Raw genomic sequence first — 21,189 nt, 5'->3', positions numbered from 1 at the left:
CTGGGACCCAGGCTGAGACGTCCAGATTCCATTCCATTTCAGCAACTCTGAGAGCCGCTGCTCTCCCCAGATCCCCCAGGAGAGAAGGAGCTGCCTGGCTGGGTGTGACCCAAGGTTTTTCTTCAGCATATTCCATTATCTTGACGCTCAGAGCATATGTCAAGTGAATTCTGTGTTTCTGGCAGGTTATTACGCACTGAATTAGTGTGTTGAAATAAAAACTATAATAAAGCTGTACCAGACTCTTAAATTGTTAAAATTTATTATAAAATGTGCATAGTTATTAACTGATTTTCGCCTGTGCGCCTTTGCCTGTGCCCGAAGCCAAAGAGATGAAAAGTGACTCTGTCAAAGGGAGGCCGAGAGTTGGCTCCTGGAATTCTCCAGAGAGTCCCAGCGGGGCAGCAAATTCACAGATTCGCGGAGAGCGGGGCTGGCCTCTCCCCACGGCCTCGGCCTTTCCCCGCGGCTGCAAGTCACGGTCCCACGGGAAGGAAGCCGCTCTGTGCACTTCGGGAAGTCCCGGGCAGGCGGAGGGCGGTGTAGACAATTGCGCCTCGCGTGTCACCGGTGTTTACACCCCGCAAGGCCTAGTGCCCACCCTCCCTAATCCTGGGACCGAATGTTCCAGCGTGGAAAGAGGCTGCAGATGGGCGTCCAGCACGTTCTCTCCTGCCATCCCCACAGGGATGCTTCTTCCTCTGCCTTCTGAGAAGCCGGCGGAGGTGCCAAACAGTCCTCAGCTCAGCGCAGGCTGTCCCCGGCTTGGTCCGGCACCGGGGAGCCAGCCGCTTCCGGGGCTGTCGGGGTCTCCCCAGCATTTTCGAGAGGAGGCCGGCGTGTCCCCTGGGCTCGCCTCTGTGGGTCGGAGGGTGAGGCTCCCTCTGTGGTGAGAGATATTCTCCGGGGCGCGGGAGGCCCCTGGCTCCCAGTGCGCATTTTGAATCAGGTCCCAGGTAGCTGTCTGCACTGGGCTCCAGCCCCCTGAGACGTGCCTTTGCGCCGAGGCCGACGTGGTCCTCATTGGTTTTCTAGCCCCGGCCCCCGATTGCCTTCCCAAGACCAGCGAGACCGCCAGTCTGAAGCGGGAAACACCTTTGCCTGAGCGAAAGCGAGAATGAAAAGCTCAGACTGGTTCCCAAATGCCAAGGCTGAGGGTTTTCTTGCATTTGCGCGACTGTATCCTGGCGTTGCCCGGGGGGTGGGGGTGGGGGTGGCAGGAGCTCATCCATCTACTGGTGCCCCGTGGATTTCCCCCAGGAGTGTCAGGAACCACAGCCACCGTCCCTGATCTTGGCCGGGCGGGGGGGGGGGGGCTCCCAGCCTTGCATCTGTGTGGCCCCGGGTGAACTGAGAAGCGCGGGGCCAGTGTGGGAGAGCTCTTTGGCTTTACATTCCTTCCGGGAGGGATTTTCCTCCAGATCGTCTCTGTTTCATCCCTGTGTCTATAGCGGAGCTGCTACCTAAGCCTCGGACTTGGGCATCACACGAACCGCGGAGGACGCTCAGTGGTCCAGCTCCTGCTTTCCCGCGCATGTGCTGCTTTTGCTGAGACACCCGCTCACCCGTTTCTCTGACCCTGGGAGCTAAGGCTGCCTTCCCGGCGTGGAGCCGTGGGGAGACTGACCTGTATCTGGAAGACAACTGGATGGTTCAGACTGCTTTTCGCCCTTCTAGTCGCTGAGTTGGAGGCAAACGAAACTGTACCAGCGGAAATGGACACTTAAGCTCCGCTGAGACTGTCCGATAACCTGAGTCCTCCCTCTTCTGCCCTCTGCCCCACCAAAGCCTTAGCATAGTCCATGGAGGGGTGTAGGGAGAGGAGTAAATGTTTGGATTCAGATATTTGGGTCTGGGTGAGCGATGGGTTTACTCCTTCCGCACTTCCCCTTCGCACACTGGTGCTGTGGTGCCTTACACAAGATGGCAAGATGGCATGAGTCTGTGATAAAGTGGAATCTAGTTAGTTCATCAGCATCGTCTCTTCGGCCGGGCAGTGGTTTCCTAGTTTTAAAAGACGGTGAGATTGCCAGTGTGAGAACTGGTGCCTGCTAAAGGAGATAGTAAAGTGGCCAATTTAAGAGAGCCACGGTGCACGTTTAGGATCCATTTATCTGTTCTCCACCTAGTTCCAGAAAGGATGCGGTGCAGGGCAGGTTGCAAAGACGCACGTCCAAGTGCAAGACATAATTCAATAACAAATAAATGGATGGAGAAAATAAGACCACGGGAAAACAAGACTGAGAAAGCAAGGCTGGAGCCAGGAGTGAGGTTAGGACGCAAAATCCATGACATCAGACCCTGTGCGTTTGCTAGAGCTGAACTCCAGGGCAGCCCTGGGCTTTCTCTGAGCCGACACAGAGAGGGAAGCAGTCTTTGGTTGCAGACCCAGCATCCATGTGAGAAAAGCAAAGCAGCTGCTCAGGAGAGGCACAGCTATTCATGTTACTGGAGGTAGAAAGAAATATTTCCCCACAGGTCCCCCCAAACGGGCCACAGTGCAGTGCGACCAGCAGCGTCCTGACCCCCCTTACCGCCAGTCCAGATGGCAGGGAACTTAATAGGGCGGACTGTTGTAACATTCCTCCAGGTGGGGGGCACGGCTAGGGAGACAGAGCTACCCCAAACACTCTCTGAAGGTCTGACTCAATCCTAATCAGAGTTAAGCCTATGACAGGCTGCCTTTCCTTCAAGCTGTTCTCCATGATGAGTGATTCTGTGGTGTAATGTCGGAGGCTGCTGCAGTGTTTAAGGTGTGTGTGTGTGTGTGTGTGTGTGTGTGTAAGGGAGATGGTAAAGGAGGGGGTTGCACTGGGGTTTATATACCCCACCCTCTCCGCTTTGTTCCTTTCATTTTTCACATTGGGGTTCCTCGTAAGACTTACTTGAAGAAAGAGGTCTCCCACTGCTAATAGTAGCTTGACAATTACAGTTTAGAAAATGGGAGGGACTTGACTTGATGGGTGGTGGTTCTCCCAACAGCATGAGCCTTGAGCAGTGAAGGTTGAGGTAATTCTCCTTGACAAGTACTTGGAGGGCAGCTGCCCTGGGCTGCTGGTTGGGTCCAGCCCCATATGCTTTAACAGTTGGTAGAGCTGGAGGTGGCACTGAAATGCTCTCATGGAGACTGGGGAGGTGACCAGGACACCCTCCTGAACAGAATGCTAGGCAGGATGCAGTTCCTTAGAGCTGGTATCTCTTCTGATTGGTTGGTATTTGACTGGCATCCATTTTGATCGGTCAGAGTCTGCGCCCTATGGGTTGTTACCAATTTTGAATATCACCCTGCCCTTGAGCAGGGCTGGGAAACTCCTCGAGGAGAATTTGGGGTCCCATCTAGAGTCCAGACCAAGGCTCTAACAACTTCCCAAACTCTGACTGGGGCAGAAAAAAGTATGATCCAGAAAAAATGTAAACATCTACCTCAGTGATTAACGTCCCCGTAAACACCGATTATGTTTAACCGTGGACGTCATAATTTCCTCTGAGATAAACTGGGCACAAATTGAACACCCAGGTGCTAGAGCAAGCTAACTTTACATACATATTTTGGACCCGACGGCAGCTAAGTGATGAAGAATGTTTTCTGAAAAATGATGACGTTGGGTTTCAGGATAGCTGGTCTACCTAGTTTCTTTTTGACAGCAATTAGAGATTAAAGCCACTTGTCTATAATAGCCACTAGTAATTCATGACCATAAAACTGTGCTCTCTGTTCAAAAAAGAATAAGATTGCTCTGTTCTCTGTCAGTGTTCAGTTCGTCTAGGAGGGGCCTCAAGTACTAAAGATAGAAAACAAGGAGGAAAAAATACAATCCTGCTTTATTCCATGTTTATAGTTTTGGGGTGTTTTCTATACACCGTTTGTTATTCTAAAAGCTGGGGACAGAGAAATGGACAGAACTGAACAGGTTCCTGCTCTTACGGAGCTCACATGCTAGTGGTGACGTACAGATAATAAAAATTTAGCAAATATTGCCTACTTGGCAATCGGTGCTAATTCCAAAATCTGAATCAACTTGGTGTCCTTCAATTACCTTTCCTCTTGGGTACGGATCATGTTTTTCTGTTTGTGTGTATGTCTAGTGATTTTGAATCGTGCTCTGGACTTTGCGAATGATATGCGGTAGAGACTCTGGGCTCTGTTAGGTTCATCCGAAGAGTATTTATTTGTCAATGTGTTTGTTTTAGCTGGATGGTGGCCGAAGTGTCCACTCAGTTCTTTGAAGCTTGGCTGGGCTGCTCAAGTCTGCCCTGTCCGTGTGGACTTTGGGGGTCAACCAGAGGTTTGACAGCATTACTCACGAGATTTGGGTCCCTCCCTCTGTGATCCTCTCCTTTCTGGGGCATCTCTCATCCTTTCTAGCTGCCGGGGATGCCCTCAGCTCTGTCTTCCGATTCCTCAGCAGTAAGACTTCAGTGTCCAGCCTCACAGGGTACTGATGGTTTTGGGGGGCTGCCCTTGGGTGAAAGCCATAAAAACAGGAAGCTGCTCAGTTTCGCTCAGCCTTTCGCTCTTTCCACTTCAACTCCCCTTCAGTGTCTTCCTACTTTTGGTCGCTCTCAGTGCTTGAGCCCTAGAGTCTTTTATGTATTGCCCAGAATTTATGACCGCTATTTGTTACGACTGTTATTTACAACTGAGAGTTGGTTTAATATGAGCTACTGTGTGATGAATAGAAGCAGAACTCCCAAGCTTAGCAAATAAATAGATAGGCAGGTAGGTAGGTAGACGGAGAAGATCATTTCAGATGGTGATACGTGCTATGATGGCCAAAAATGGAGAGTGCCTGGAGTGTGTATGTGGAGAGGGTAGAAGAATGATTGGGGGCAGCCTCTTAGGAGGTGACACTGAGATGAGACCTGAATGATAAGGGGCAGCCAGGCATTCATGGATCTAGGTGTGAGCCCTCCAGAGGGAGCATCAGGTATACAAATGCTGAGGGAAGAAGGGGCTTAGTGCGTTGGAGAGGCAGGGATTCGGCGGCAGGGATGAGTGGGCGGTCAGAGAGGTGGACGACAGCGGGATCATCATACCCGGCCTCATAGACCACAGTAAGGCACTGGCATCTTGTTCCACATAGGATGAGAAATCACCGAAGAAGAATTTTCAGCAAGTCATGATGTGATGTAGCTTATACTTTCCAAAGATCACTCTGGCTTTGCAGAGGAGCAGGCTGCCTGGCCACCTAGGTAGGGGGGGACGAAGTTGTGGGCGAGAATTGCAGCCCACCGCAGGCCGCACGGTGGGTGATGGGCCCCAGCAGGGTCGAGGCAGATAAGCAGCATACAGCGGGGTCAGTGCTGGCCATAGCTGGTCACCGTCCCCAAAACAAAGCCCTAGATGAAGTTGACAGGGTGGTTCCTAACAGACTATTCCTTAGCTGAGAATTTCAGCTCAGTGCTCACAGCAGAATAGCCCTGCTTGGCCCCATCTGTCTCTCTGTGGAGCCGGGCCTGGAGGACCTGCCCCACAGAAGGGTCTTCTTAAAATCCCATAAAACAAGGTGTCCCGGTCTGAAATTCGATACATGTGACACAGATCAGTACCGGTTTGTCTCTGCTGCGATTCCTGAGCGTTGGCCAATCTTGGGGGCTCCTGCTCAGGGGCAGGAAGCTGGGCCCCTCCTGCCAGCTGGCAGGAAGGCACAAATTTAGATGCATGTATTTTCCAGCAGCTGGATTATTATAAAATGTGAGGCCTCCTTCTAGAATGCTTACATGGTGTGGGCCCTCAGGATGCAAGGCCCTTTCCAGAGAGTACATGGGCCCCCTCTAGGGAGGTAATAATTCCTGCCCTGGCTCAGGGGCAGTGTCTCAGGGATCTCCTGGGATGAGATTATCTGGGGAGCCGGCTCTCCAAGGACAGAGTGAAGGAAGGAGCCTCTTCCCTTGACCTATGTGTGCAGCCTGGCACTTTCTGCCCTGGGGGTAGACTTGCCCTATTAGCACCTTGGAAAAGCAGAAGAAAAAAAAGCCATGAAGGTAAATAGAGGGTTACCTGTGCACAGGGATGCAGGAATGGCAGAAAGTAGGAAAATCGAAGTTTGAGATGGAAAGAAAACTAAGAGAGAATAAAGAGAAAAGGAAACACACTAGACACACACATTCTGAATAAACACCCAGTAAAAATAAAGACGAGGTGATGAAAACCAGATGAAACTGATGCGATTAGTGTCAAAGAGAGAGCCAACAAAGTAAGAAGGTAAAACCAAAAAGGTGAAAAGAGAGGAAGAAGACGGTGGAAATTTACACGAAGGGTTAAGAGCAAGCATTAACAGCATAAATGATAAATGTGTATTGAAATTGAATCTCCCTGGAAAGGAACGTTTTAAGTCAGCTGAAAGCACAATGCCAGGTGCTGCTTGGCACCAGAAGCAAGGGCCACTTGGGCTGACGGTCCCCTGAAGAGAGGAGACTAGTTATGGACAGAGGATGGGAGAGGGAGGTTCACAACCAGCCGGGGTCCCTCTCCAAAGGGTGGATCTGAAGGCAGCACGGGCCCCCTCCCTTCAAGCTCTTAGACAGCCAGGGGCTGTGGTCTCTCACGCTCATGAGTCTGGCCAGAACAGCTCCCAGAATTAGCACCTGCTCTGCCAAGGCCCTGGGCAATGAGGAAATGAAGCATGATGACCTCCCCCCCGCCCCCGCCCACCCCACCGAGTTTCTGTGCCCAGGAATCTGGGGAAATAAAGCAGCCTGTCTCTTTCTGAAGCTCTACTGCCTTTGCTGGGTGTTGTTGAAGAGGCAAGTCCCTTATCCCAGGGACCAGGTGCTCAGGTGAGTCCCAGCTTGTTCCCATCTCTGCCCTGCTGGCCTCAGCCCATGACAGTCAGGGGTAAAGGAGCCCTGAAATTCAGGTATCCATCGGCAGTGAACGAAGCCTCCCAGGCAGCATCTACCTAATGAAAAGTGGTACCTGTTTGGGGTTGTGAGAGGTCGTGCGGCCTGCGGGGTGCAGGGTGAGATCGGGTAGCTACTTCTTCCTGGGCTGGAGCAAAGCCCACATATGCAACTTATGTGTCTGTGGCATCTTGCTTTATTTTCCCAAGCTGCTTTCTGGCTATGTCTTCGGACAGTGCTAAGGTTAGGGTTAGGCTTAGGGTTATAGTGAGCCCTGATTTGCATACACACCCTGGGAATGCTCAGAAGATGGGGCAGATCCCTGGAATGACTCCCAGGCCAGCTACGGAAAGAGATCTGGGACAGTATTCCCACAGTCAGGACTAAGAGTACTTCCCAAGCCTAGCGTCCAAGGATTACTCAAGAAGACCCAGACATAAGCCCTGAGTTAAAAATGACCAGCAAATGCCCTGCCCAGAGGTACCCCTGGGCATCAGTGAGGGAAAACCAAGTGTTCCTGGGATCGTCTCTCTTCCTTGCTTCTCAGTGGATCGGCCCGTCTACCCAACCAGGAAGCAAAGTCACCATCTAGGATGTAAAGAGCCTGAGCCACTGAAGGCCCATCGAGATAGGGTTTGTCTAAAAGAGTTGTCCCCTTGGAAAGCTCTCTCAAGTTCCAGGAGCCCTAGGTGAGCTGGGCGTGCCCAGGAGTGGTGGGTATATAGCCACGGGCAGGTCCTGTGCTAGGTGCTAGGGACACCATGGTGAATGTGGGGACTGCCATCCTCCAGACCCCTGGGGTGGGGGTACAGAGCTCCTCCCAAAGATGAGGAATGGGGAAGAACCGGCAGGCAGAGGGGGAGGAGCTCCAGGTCAACCTGGAGACCCAGCGATCGCTGGGTGGGGCTCAGAGCACAAGATCACCGCGACGGAGTCTGAGGCCCGTGTGTCCCAGGGAAGCCAGGGTTACCCCAGACCTATTGATGAGTCCCCACAACCATGACTAATGAACAAGAGGAGTTAATGGACTCCTCTCCATTCTCAAAGCCTCTGCCAACTCTGCCACCAAGAATAATAAGCATTTAGAAACTAATTATACATCTGGACAAATCTGTTTCAGTCTACTGGATTGAACATAATCATATTAAAATATAATGAACACATTCAAATACACAAGGCCTGGTGGAATAGTCACTTAGGAACCGGTGCTGGCAGGAGAGGGGCTGTGAGAGCTCGGTGGGAGCGGAGCCTCCTCGGGCCTGTAATTGATTTCCTTGTCACTTTTGGTTTAGGTCCTTAATGCCGGCTTGTTCACACAAACCACTGGCGGTTCTGTACCCTGATTTTGTTGCCTGGCGTCCAATCTTTGTCTCATCTGGGTTGGAGGGATAAAGTAGGGGTTGCAGGATGCTTCTGACATGCCGGAGACTGCAGCCTCCAGCCCTCTGGGCAACCAAAGTCCGCTGCGTGGGAGGTCTCGTCCGCGTCCTCCTTGGGAGGCAGGGTGGAGGGCACCCAACGGCACTGGTGTTTCCCAAAGCCCAGCCTCTAGATGCCTATCTGGACCTTCCTCAGCCGTACGTATTGAGCATGTCTCCAGGTCTGCAGCCTAGATGAGGACTCAGGCCTCTACTGGGAATCCCCGAGGAGGTGAGCCTGCTCTGGCAGCCGTCCTGGTGCCTGGAGCATGTTTTGGCCAAGCACGCCCTGGATCGAGGCTTTGGCCTCAGCTCCCTGTGGCTTCTTGCTGCTGTCCTGCACTTCTCTGCCTCCTGTCCCAGCTCATTCCAGTGCATTCCAGCTGGGTGTGACGTCGCGGGTGGAGACCGGCAAGTGTCAAGGGTGGAGGGAAGGGGCCCGTGTAGGCATCGTGATCGGCTTCTGGAAGAGCGTCGCCATAGCGCACGGGCAAAGTGAGTCTGGGGCCGAGGCTGTTTGCTTTTGTGCTGCTTGTAGATGGGAGGTCCTGGCCCCCGGGGAGTACATGGCGCACAGGCACCTGCATGACCACTGATGAGGGAAGCCACAGTCGAGAGGCGGCCTGCACCAGACAGCCAGGTCCCCATGGTGAGGCCGGTGGGCCACATCTATGCCCCCTAGCCACGCACAGGCCTCTTCCTACTACTGGGGTCCCACCATCTGAATCACTGCTCTGGCTTCCAGAATTGTCCAGGAGGTTCCTCCCAAATGAGATGGTGAACTAGATGGCTCACGGACCAGAGCTAGCCCACAAAGAGGTCTGCCATTGTTGTTCTTGCGTTGTTGTGTTTTTTATTTTGTTGCTGTCTTAAAACTTTTGATGCGGTCGCCGGCATTTTAAAAATCAGCTGATATATTACTTTAACAATCTGCGTTTCCAGTTCCTTTTTAAACATTCCATCTGGCCATACTGGAACATATCCCGACAGCAACAGTCAGTTGGTGATGAGCTGTGGCCACCCCTTTGGACAAGGGGAATCATTCCATCATGGTCTCCTGCCACCTTTGTACTGGACATTTGGCTTTTTTGTATCTTTATGTTACCGCCCAGTGCCTGTAGGCACTGGGGTCACCACTGGCTGCTTTATAATAAGGATCCCACACTCGTATGAATTAGACTCTAGTGCTGAGCCAAGAGAAGGGTGCAAACCTCGCCAGCTCTGACTGCATGAAGAAACACCACTGACTGGGGGGCTTAATCAACACACATTGATTTTCCCACAGTTCTGGAGACTGGAAGTCTGAGATCAGGGTAGAGCCTGGTCAGGTTCTGGTGGGAGATCTTCCTGGCTTGCAGACGTCTACCTTCTCACTGTGTCCTCACGTGGCAGAAAGAGAGAGCAAGAGAAGGTGAAGGAGAGAGAGAGTGGTTGTTTTTTCTTCTTCTAAGGCTACAGTCCCAAAGGATTAGGGCTCAACACTTATGATCTCATTTAGCCTAAATTGCTTCTATAAAGGCCTTCTCTCCAAATACACTCACAGTTGGGGGTTAGAGCTGCAGCATGTGAATTCGGAGGGGACAGAGTCCAGTCCACAGCATCCCTGGATTTCAGGATGTACATTTGGAGGCAAGAGGACCACCGTCGAGAAGGGCAATTAAATGACCAGTGGGGGTCTCAGGCCATCCAGTCACGTCACAAAAATGGGAACAAATGCTTGAGCGAGGGATAGACTTGGCAACTGCAAAGGGTGGGGACACATGGAGACACAGGGCACATGGTCCCTGGCCCACAGCTCCTGCGTCTCAGCAGTCCTGGGAGAGAGAGAGACTTAAGGAAAATTCAGGACATCCTTTCTCAAACATTTGCTTGACTAACCCACACTGGCAATTTACGCTGGCCATTTCCAAACTCTTCCCTTCTGCTCTATCTCTAGAAAGTTCTATGCTCCTGTACTGGGGTGAGGGTGAGTGGCAGTGGGGGTGGGGTCAGGAAAGGTGGAGTGAGGTCCTTCCAGACCTTGCTGCTTGCACGCAAGCAGGGCAGGGGCAGAGATAGAGGGAGACAGACAATCCCAAGCAGGCTCTGCACTGTCAGCACAGAGCCTGACATGGGGCTCGATCCTGCAAACCGGGAGATCATGACCTGAGCAGAAATCAAGAGGCAGACGCTTAACCGACTGAGCCACCCAGGCTCCCCAATAGGGGACTCTTAAAAGCAGAAAGCCTCAGAGACGGCGTGGAAGCAGAAGGAAGGGGAACATGCGTGTGCGGGCATGCATGCATGTATGCACGTGTGTGAGTAGCAAAACTTGCCCGGACGCCCAGCAGTGAAAAAGCAGGTATTAATAATGTCTTCCCCTGCAGGAGGCAGCCCCCAGGTCAGAGGGTGGGACTGACCTTGTCCAAATAGGTTCTAGGCGCCAGCCTGCGTGGCCTTCTGGAAGCTTCTCAGGGAGCTGGCGGAGCAGGACCAGCCATGGCCAGGAGGCAGATGGATGAATGTTGTCTTACTAGGAAAGCCAGGCTGGGGGGTGTGGCCTCCATCACCTGGGAGCTTCTTTTTAGGGGTGGGGAGAGGGGTCCTCCAGAAAGAGCAGGGTGTATTGGGGATTTCTCTGTCCAATGGTTGACAGGTTCTGGAAACTTCCTGAGGCTGGGGACAGAGAACTTTGACCAAGGCCTGGGGCTTGATTTGGAATGTGAGGTATTTTTTAAAAGTTTTTATTTAAATTCCAGTTAGTTAACGTATAGTGTTATATTAATTTATATATAGTGTTATATATATTTACATTTATATATAGTATTATATAACGTATATAATATGTAACATATATATATATAACGTATATATATATAACGTATAACGTTATATTAATTTCAGGTGTACCATATGATGATTTAACACTTTCACGTGACTCAGTGGTCATCACGACAGGGGCACTTCTTAATCCCCCTTAATCACCTATTTCACCCATCCCCCCACCCACCTCCCCGCTGGTAACTGACGGTTCTCTACAGTGAAGGGTCCGTTTCTTGCTTTGTCTCTCTTTCCCTCGCCCACCTTTGCTCATTTGTGTTGTTCCTTGCATTGCACATGTGAGTAAAATCGTACGGTATTTGTCTTTCTCTGACTGACTGGGTGTCCCAGTTTGGTTTTCCCAAAACAGGTTCAGTGGGACAGGCATGGGGGGGTTGGACAGGGGCTGGGGGTCAGTTCATCCAATGGCTGTCCCTGGGCATGCAGGCCCACCTGTGCCCCAGTGAGCCAGGGTGGGGTCTGGGTGGCAGTCAGCATTCTGGGTCCGTATTTGGGAGCTGTCTTGAGTATCTTTCATTGTCCGGGGAAAAGAGTCCCAGCCAGGAGAGTGGATGCCCTGGGGGCAGGGCTTCCCCCCCAAGAATGAGGGGAAGTGGTAGGAAGCAGGGAACCAGGGTCCACACTGGGGTTCATGACCGAATCCTGGGCAGCGGAAAACAAAAAGAGCGCGCCTGGCCCCCAAATGTCCCCCATAGGGTGCCACGTTTGCCAACCATGTTGGGGCCACGGCACATGCAGGAATGACAGCATTTGTATGCCTGTTAGATAAAGAGAGAGGCTGTGGGTGGCCAGAGGGACCCTGCCAGGATGCTCTGGGGGATCCCCAAGGGCTGGGCAGGAGGGGCACCAGCCGGGCACAACCTCAGCCTCTTTGCAGAAACTTAGTGGGCCCTACTGCGGGGCTCGGGAGAGGAACCATGTTTGGGAACACAGCATGCATGTTCCTCCTTCCGCCATTCACCAGCTCTGTGCCTCGTGCCTCAGGTTCCTCCCCTCTAGAATGGGGATAGTATTAATATTGGGACCCGCCTCCCAGAGTTATCATGAGGATTAAGTAATAAATTCATGTCAAGTTCCTAGAACCCCACGCTTGGCACGGAGTACTTCATTTGGGTCAACCATTACTAGGTATTTCATCTGGTTTAGATGTCAACGACTGTAAAAGTCTCCCTGACTTCACAGATGTTAAAACACGAACGTAGTTAGAGTCTCGGAACATGAGGTATGGTATTATTTGGTGTTGATTATGAGGGGATCAGAGCAAAGGGAAGCTAGATGCTGCCTCCTCTGCCAGTACAACGAGTGGGAGTCACTGGGAGGAACTTCCTATACCGTGTCTTCAGGTCAGAGGCTGGATGTGGGTCCAAGACGGCAGGGAGTGGGCGAGATTAAGGTGGCGGGGGTCCGTCAGGGGTCGCAGCAGGGCTAAGTGGGCCCTGCAGCCTGGGGCTGCACCCCAAATCCTGCTGGGATGAACCCGCTGGGACCTTTGAAGACCAAAGTGAGACAGCAGATGCCCCCCCCCCCTTTTCTTGCTACGTTCCATGCAGGACTCCCTGGTTATGCTAATATCCTTGTACTATGAAGACTAATGATACTCTTCTCTTAGATGTGCTTACTATCATTAGTCACAGCTTACTTGCCACTTACCTTACAACAAATCACCGTGCGCCCCTGCCCAGGGACTCCACGTCGAAGAACAATTCCCGTAACAAGGTCACGGACCAAAGGAATGTCTGTCATTGCGGACATTCTAGCCATTGTGATATACTTGTAAGTGAGAGAGTTCAGAGTGAGGGCGGATTGTTTGGAATGCCTCACAGCACGTCCTGTAGGTAGCGGGCTTCACAGCATCCCACATTCATTCAACAAACATTTACTAGGTGTCTACTAATTCCAAACCCTGAGCACATCTGCAGGGACCATCCGAGCTACCGCGCCAGTGATCACAGCAAGGGTGGCAGAAACTCTATTATGCCATCTTACTCAGCCAAGGAAAGCTAAGAAAAAGCCCCTGTCCCGCGCCCTCGTTTCTAACCTGGCCTCTTCTCTACTTACCTCAGCAAACACTAGTGAATATCAAACCCACTCGAATGCAAAACTGACCATGTGTCCAGAGCATATTGTGTCCCCTTACTTTACACGCAAGATAAGGTGTCAAGATCCATGCTTATCACATCTTGTTTCTAACCATTTTAAAGACTTCTTACTTGGGGTTGTTTTCATTTTATCGTTCCTTCTTAATTTACTTGTGATGCCTCTCTAAAGAACTTTTTATCATCAACAGTCTATATAGAAAGGCAGGGTAAATTGCTTGATTATTTCCTTTCATTTATCATTTCTTTTAAAGAAATAGTGAGTAGTTGGTGCCCTAGCAGTTACATTCATATCCATTTTCAGAGTAATGGATTATTCCGAATCTGGCCATTGGACCTGTCTTAAAGTTGGCCTCCTCTATCACGTGACGTCATTGGGAGCTTATCTGTATTCAGGCCTGACTTTTATGTTTCCTCCCACAGAGCTGAGTCCTTATGGCTGAAAATGGTATTTAGAGACCACAGTATGAGTTCTAGTGGTGCTCATTGCTGCTGGTTTTGTAACTGTCAAGGCTTTTCAGTGACAAAGCCAGGACATGCATGTTCTTTTTTTTTTTTTTTTAATGCTTATTTATTTTTGAGAGAGAGAGACAGAAGGAGGGAAGGAGAGTGGGGGAGAGGCAGTGAGAGGGAGACAGTCTGAAACAAGCTCCACACTGGCAGGGGAGAACCCGATGTGGGGCTTGAACTCTTGAACCCCTGAGGTCACAACCTGAGCCTAAGTCGAATGCTTAACCGACTGAGCCACCCAGGCGCCCTGGGACATGCATATTCTTGAAAGAAAAATAAATCCTGAAGTCATACTAATATTGTTATGCAAATTAAATTTTCGGGTTCTTATTTCACTTTAAAATTTTATATCTATGTCTCTTTTCTGCACCACAGAAAATCTTGATTCCTAATAACATTAATTTATTTATGATTTCTTCCCTAGGCTCTATCTCACTTGGGATGTGCAATCAAAATATTAAGTTTTAAAGGATTAAAAAAATCCTTCTCTCCAAAGTTAAGCATCGACCTGAAATATAGTCGTGTCTGCATGTTTTAGTTTATTTTCTACTTTTAGGAATTCCTTTACTTTTCCTTTTGATAGAACTTTTAAATATGTAACACTTCTAATTTATTTATTTTTGCCGTTGTGAACAGGCTCTGCTTGTGTGTTACTTCTTCTTAGTATTGTTCCTATATATGAAGTCTAATAAGTTCTATATGTTAATCTTACATCCTGAAAGTTTGTTAAATTCTCTTATTATGTGCAATAGGGTTTTCATGGGTTCTTTTGGGTTTCTAGATATATAATTATATTATTGAAGGAGAGTTGGTTTTATTTTGTTTCTTCCTTTCTGATCTTATGCCTCTAATTGCTTGCCTAATCATATTGGTTAATGCCAACGATGCGGTGGGGATAGTAACAGAGACAGTAACAATGCAGTGAATAGTAGTGAGGATAGAGACTTTATCTTGATTTTAGCAATTAAGTCTCTGGGGTTTTCTCAAAAGGAAGAGGCTGGATACTGACTCTTGAACTGATGTGGATATATATGTATTTATGTTAAGGAAGTATCCAGTTTCCTACTGTGTTGCGATTTTCAATTTTCGATTGAGTTGCTCAGAGCCATTTATATTTCTTGGTTTTCATTTTGAGGAACCAGGATTTAGGATGTTTTGCTTATGTGACTCTCAGCCAGGACATGAAGGGACATTGGGACTCCTGAAAAGTAGCAATTGCAGAATTATGTTGCAGGTGCTTTTGAGGAACTACTTACAGTTTTTAAATGTGGATTAGAATCTTGGCTTTGTCTGGGTATCCATGTTATTATTATATATCTAAATGATTTGGGGTAGAAACAGGGAGAAAATGAATTTCACTTTTCTGTTACATTTAAGGGAACATTTAGCATGTGCTTTTGTATTTTTCAGAAACTCAGTGGACATTTCCTAATGCAAACCAGCAGTTTATTTTTTATCTTTTATTTGAGCTTTTGAATATTCCTTGGTATTAAAATATTTTAAGTGAAGTGTCCTCTGCAGGAGGACAGCTTCAGAGACAATAAGTACAAAGCACAACGGTCAGAATTTATTGCTCATCAGCACGTTGAGCAGAGTGTTTTCTTCTTTGACAACATGCATCCTATAGAAGGAGCTCCAGTGTCCACGTGTTCCAGTAAATGCAAGACTTAGCTTTGGGGCTGGCTGGACCTCACACTCTACCTCCGACTTCTTGCTCTCAGCAAGCTGTACCTCGCTAAATACCACTCATTCCGCTCAACGTTTTGTCCAAAGGTAGCTTCCAAACAGAATTATGTTGAAGGGAACACTTGGGCGCTGTTGGTGAGGGTGTAAATTGGTACAACCACGGTAGAAAACAGTGCTTAGTTTCCTCAATTGAAAATAGAGTTTCCATGAGATCCAGTAATTACACTTCTGGGTACATATCCAAAGGAAACAAAATCACTATCAAAGAGATATCTGTACTCTCATGTAGAGTGCAGCATTATTCACAGTAGACAGGTATGGAAACAACCTAAGTGTTCATCAATGGATAAATCAATGAAGAAAATGAATGAATGATCCCATATATATCACATTTCCTTCATCAATTTATCTATTGATGGGCACTTAGGTTCTTAAATATATATATATATATATATATATATATATATATATAATCCATATGATATATATGTGTGTGTATGGTATATATATATATGTGTGTGTGTGTGTGTGTGTATACAGATATACACATATTTGGCTTATTTCACTTAGCATAATCCTCCAATTTCATCCATGTTGTAGCAAATGGCAGGATTTCCTTCATTTTTTTTGACTGATTAATATTCCAATGTGTGTGTGAGATATATATATATATATATATATATATATATATATATTATATTATGGAGGATATTATGCCAAGTGAAATAAGCCAGATACAGAATGACAAATAATGCATGGCCTCCCTTATATACAGAATCTAAAAAAAGAAGTAACAGATAATAGAATGGTGATTTCCAGGGGGTAGAGGGTGGGGGAGGGGAAGGGAGATGTTGGTCAGAGGTTACAAAATTTTAGTTACAAGATGAATATGTTCTAGAGACCTGAAGTCCAGCAAGATGACTATAATTAATAACAATGTGCAGTACGGGAAATATGCTACAAATAAACTTGGACTATGCTAAAAAGTAGCAAGTGAAAGAAGTGATGAACAAAGTGTTAATTAGAATTACGTTCCATTATAACAAAAATAAATTTTATTTGTGGATCAATCTGACGACACACAGGCGGAGGACTTTGAGAGAAAAGATCCACCTGCAAAACCCTTGTTGAGCATTACAGAGGATACAGTTGTGCTTCTAATGTGTCTATCAACAACTGTACAATGTAGCAGGGGCTACAAGATACAAAAGACTAACCTGATGCTCAATGTGGTCAGAATGGGGGGGAGCATTCTTGGCAAACATTCGAAGTGGGTCTTAGTCTGAATAATCAATCTGGGCAGTACTTGGGGTGCATCCACCCTGTATTTGTGAATTATTTATGCCAAAAAATGCAAGCTGGTGCCCTCCAATCATAAACATTAGATTTTCAGCCATACCTCGCTCCCACAGTGATTGCGATTTCAGACACTCCAAGAGGGACGACAGTCTACCAAGGACTGAGTTTGCCGGTGACCCGTGTACCCAGCGGGATGCTCAGAGACATGGATGCTGGAATGATGAGGTTGACCGATTCATGGAGACTGCATCCCTACTTCTCCCCTCCGCAGAGGCAGGCACAGGGATCCATTGTGCTCTTAAATGGTGGGACTGAAGGGAAGAATTAGAACCTCCCCTCTTGGATACTTTTTTTTTCAATGTTTATTTTTGAGAGAGAGACAGAGTGTGAGTGGGGGAGGAGCAGAGAGAGAGGGAGACACAGAATCCGAAGCAGGCTCCAGGCTGTCAGCACAGAGCCCGACGCGGGGCTCGAACTCATGGACCGCGAGATCATGACCTGAGCCGAAGTCGGACGCCCACCGACGGAGCCACCCAGGCACCCCTCCTCTTGGATACTCTTTACGACAAACTGACTCATTGAACTGAAGAAGCGAGAGCAGCCCCTTCTTTGGTCTATGCTTTGTGTCTGTGTTCCCATCTTGATTCTGGGTTCTTTGGGGCTGTGTCTGTCCCTAACCTCCTATAGGTTCAGCCCAACACCCATCTGAACAGAGTGGGTGTTCAGCCTGTTAGGTGCAAAAGAAAGGAATTAATAATGATATCTAGCATACGTAGTACTTACTCTGTGCCAAGCGCTTTACAATAATCCTAAAAAGTAGGTGCCATTATTATGAGACCCATTTTGCAGATGGGGGAACTGAAGCACAGAGAAGTTAAGTTACTTCTCCAAAGTCACACAGCCCATAACCGGCAAAGTCAGGATGTGACCTGCATGGCCTGATTCAATTATCCGTTGTTCTCAAACTCCTCACCACCCCCAGTCTCTGCATATTATGAGTTGGTAAGAGAGATGGAGTAGATGCGACACCTTGAGTGGCCCTGAGTGCCTCACAGTGGATGGGCAGTGCTCAAGGAACATTCTAGATGTAAAAGGAAGTGATTGGGTCATTTGTTGAAATGAAAAGCTGAAGAGGAAGGACACCACTGTGGGTCCAGGAATTAGCCCAAAGCTCTAACTTCAAAACGTGGGCTCAGAAACCAGCTCTTGGCTGACCTTTCAGATGGTAATAAAGACAAGTGGCAAAGGGGCGTGAAGGAGAAATTCTAGAAGTTAATTGCCTTTAGGATTCTCATGAGGAAAAGAGATAAGCAGTTAATCTGGGGACAAAGAGTTACGTTCAGCAGGTATTTACTATGGGTCTCAAGGTGCATAACGGCCACCAGGGACTTGGCAGGTGTGTGCACCATGGCTCTCGTCTTCGAGAAGCTCCTAGAGAAATGGCAGGATGCACGTCCATCTTCTATCCAGATGCCGACTTAGTTGACCCTGGGCCGTCAGCCCCAGCCTATGGAGGGCTCCTTTGGTATCCCCCATTGTGTGACAGGCCAGCCTTGACCTGGGGAGGAGCATTCTGGGGAGATAGCTTCCAGCTGGAAGAGCCAAGTCCCCTTTTGGCCAAGAGACCAGCCCCCAGCTTTGTGTTTCTCTGACACATCACGAGTGCTGCAGTGAAGGGCAGCAGAGGCCAGCTGAGCAGGTGTAATTGTTCCTTATGGGGAAGCTGCACCCCGAGGGCCTTGCTCCTGTTGAGCTAGGAGCAAGTTCCAAGTAATTAAGTGGATTGGGTTCTAATGCCCTTGTGACCATCAGCTTGGACATCCTTTGCTGAGAGCTCTTGGCAGGTCCTAGTGCTGCCTTGGCGGCCAGGCTAGCACTGGCGGGGGGTGCCCCTGCCCTGGTGTCCACTCTGCGTGGAGGGCACTGATGAGGGAGGGGACTCAGCATAGTCGGAAGTTCTTGTATGTGGGGAGCTAATTACTCTCTTTTGAAATCCGTGTTTGCCACCAATCACAACTTTCATGGTGCGAAGCCTGTCATGGCAACTAAAAGCCTATCTGAAAATAAAATGACACCATTTTGTTTTGTTTTGTTTTGTATTTCTACCGTAATGACACAGGACACTTGTTTTTCCTTTTTAACTTAACGTGGTAACTAGAGATGATGACAAGAGTACAGATGTGTGCGCAGCACGTGTGGGTCAGCAGGTGCCATAGTGCGTGCGGGTATGGGTTGTGTGCCTACATGTGTGAGGGTTCCTGTGGGTGCATGTTGACGGGGACAGTGTGTGCAGCTGTGTGGCTGTATGTCCAAGGGCAGGGGCTGGATGTGAGTGTGAGATCACACATAGGCTGTGAATGTTTGAAGACCTGTCTGTGAGCATGTGTGTGTGTGTGTGTGTGCGCAACCCTGGAGATAAGTAGGGTCGCATGGATGTGTCTTACGTATGGCTGAGCCTGTCTCATTTGGGCTGGGATGGGGCTGACATTCAGTGCCTACCACGCATTTAGTCACAACCAGAGTTTACACACTGATAACATGCGCACACACCTCTTCAAGGCTTTAGGTTTCCTAAAATTTTTTTAATGTTTATTTATTTTTGAGAGAGAGAGGCAAAGTGTGGGTGGGGGAGAGACAGAGAAAGAGAGAGAGAGAGAGACAGAGAGACAGAATCCGAAGCAGGCTCCAGGCTCTGAGCTGTCAGCACAGAGCCCAACGCGGGGCTCAAACTCACGAATCGCTTTGAGATCATAACCTGAGCCAAAGTTAGATACTTACCCGACTGAGCCACCCAAGCGCCCCAAGCCTTTGTGTTTCCTAAAGGCATTTTCTGAGCCTATCCCCTATGAGCTGACTTCTGCAGGCGGAATGCTTCCCAGACATAGAAATAGACCTCTCATCAGATCGAGAAGGCCAGAAGTAGAGCTGGGAGCCTTTTCCCAGGAGGTGATGGGCAGGGACCCAGAGTGAGGGCTGGAGACCCATTTGCCTGTTGCCGGGAGAGGCCACTGCCAGCTGCAATGTGCAGACACCCCCGGGGCCAGCTCTCTCAGACGAGGACTCGGTGTAGGGTGACCAGGGCTCGTTTTGTTTCACCACCAAGATCCTTCCAGCTGAACTCTCTGTGCTTCGCACCTCTTGAGACTCTGTTTTATTTTCCTTTCCTTTTAACTTCAGTATGGAACCAAAGAGAACCAATATCTATCAAGTGTTAGTTCAATAAGCGCTTATTGCACAACCAATTATTTTAAGGTTGTTCCCGCCTGGGCCCCCATGACACGGCGTGCATGTGAATTACTCCCTGCCTGGAGCTTTGCTCAACGCAGTGCTGCCGGGAGAGAGGGGCGGAGACTGTGGGCAACAGCAGAAGTGGGCCCAGACGAGGGGTGTCTTAACCTGAGCCCCGTCACGAAGGACGGGAAGGGGTTAACCAGGTGTGGGAGAGAAAAGGAGAGATGGTGACGTAAAGGGAACCCAGCGGCTCAGTACACGTGGGAAACAAGCCTGATGGAAGCTGGTGAAGGAAACTAGTCTTGGACGCTGTTAGGTTTGTCTACAGAAGACAGGACGACATTGCCCCGGGATCGCCAGCAGCGTCACAAGCCGGGAGGCTTGGCAAGAGTCCCCTCCCGAAGACGGCTATTTCTAACCCTGGCCCCCACTTTGATTCCGTGGCTCTGCTGATGTCAACAGCCAGGCAACAAATTATGCTGGCCAGGCGCCGGGCTTTCTTGCAAGTTGCAATCACGTTGGCCGCTGTAGCTGAATACTACAGCAGAGCCCCCGGGAGTCCGAACGGAAAAGTACCTGTAAATATTCCAAAGGTTGCTTCCAAAGGCACATTATTGGTTTGTTGCGTAATACCCTCTGGTGACATTGAGGCCTTATTAATAACTAAACATCTGTCACAACTGTAATTATACTTCTTAGTGCCAGGATTGTGCGGGTTGTGCATTGTCCTGTTTAAACACGGAAGGGAGGGTGTAAATAATTTAGGCAACCGACGTTGAGTAAATAACCGAGCGGCACCGGGCGGGCAGTAAGTTTCTGTCAACTTCTTGCAGACCGCGTGTCTCCGCTGACGTTCCCTTGATGTGCTCGCAAATCTCCCTGAGAACATCGCCCTGGACCTCCGATGCGGCTGCCCGAGCAACCTGGAGAGGGGAAGCCTGAGAATGAGGAAAAGGGGGGCAGAGGAGCCCCCGGAGGGGGAGAGGAGCCGCCGAGGAGCCAGGCCCCCGACTTCCCCACTTGGCAAGTCTTCTCCCCCCAAACCCCCCGGAGAAAGCGCTTTCTCGAGTGTTTGCTCAGGACTTGATTGTTTTCAGCCCTCAGGTAGGGGGTGGTGCGGGGCCGGGGGCTGGGAGCCTTTGCTGCCGAGCGAGCGTCTGAGTGTCCTGTGGGTGGGGGCGAGGACAGGACGCCTGGGAGGGGTCCTGAGAGGATGCGCGTCCCAGCTGGGTACAGAGGTTTTACCGCACATCTTGAGCCTGACAGGTTTCCACGGGCTGTATCTG

This window comes from Panthera tigris, chromosome E3 (assembly GCF_018350195.1).
Source record: "Panthera tigris isolate Pti1 chromosome E3, P.tigris_Pti1_mat1.1, whole genome shotgun sequence".
NCBI classification, from domain to species: domain Eukaryota; kingdom Metazoa; phylum Chordata; class Mammalia; order Carnivora; family Felidae; genus Panthera; species Panthera tigris.
The sequence above is the reverse complement of the archived record's forward strand: the minus strand, read 5'-3'. Positions refer to the sequence as shown.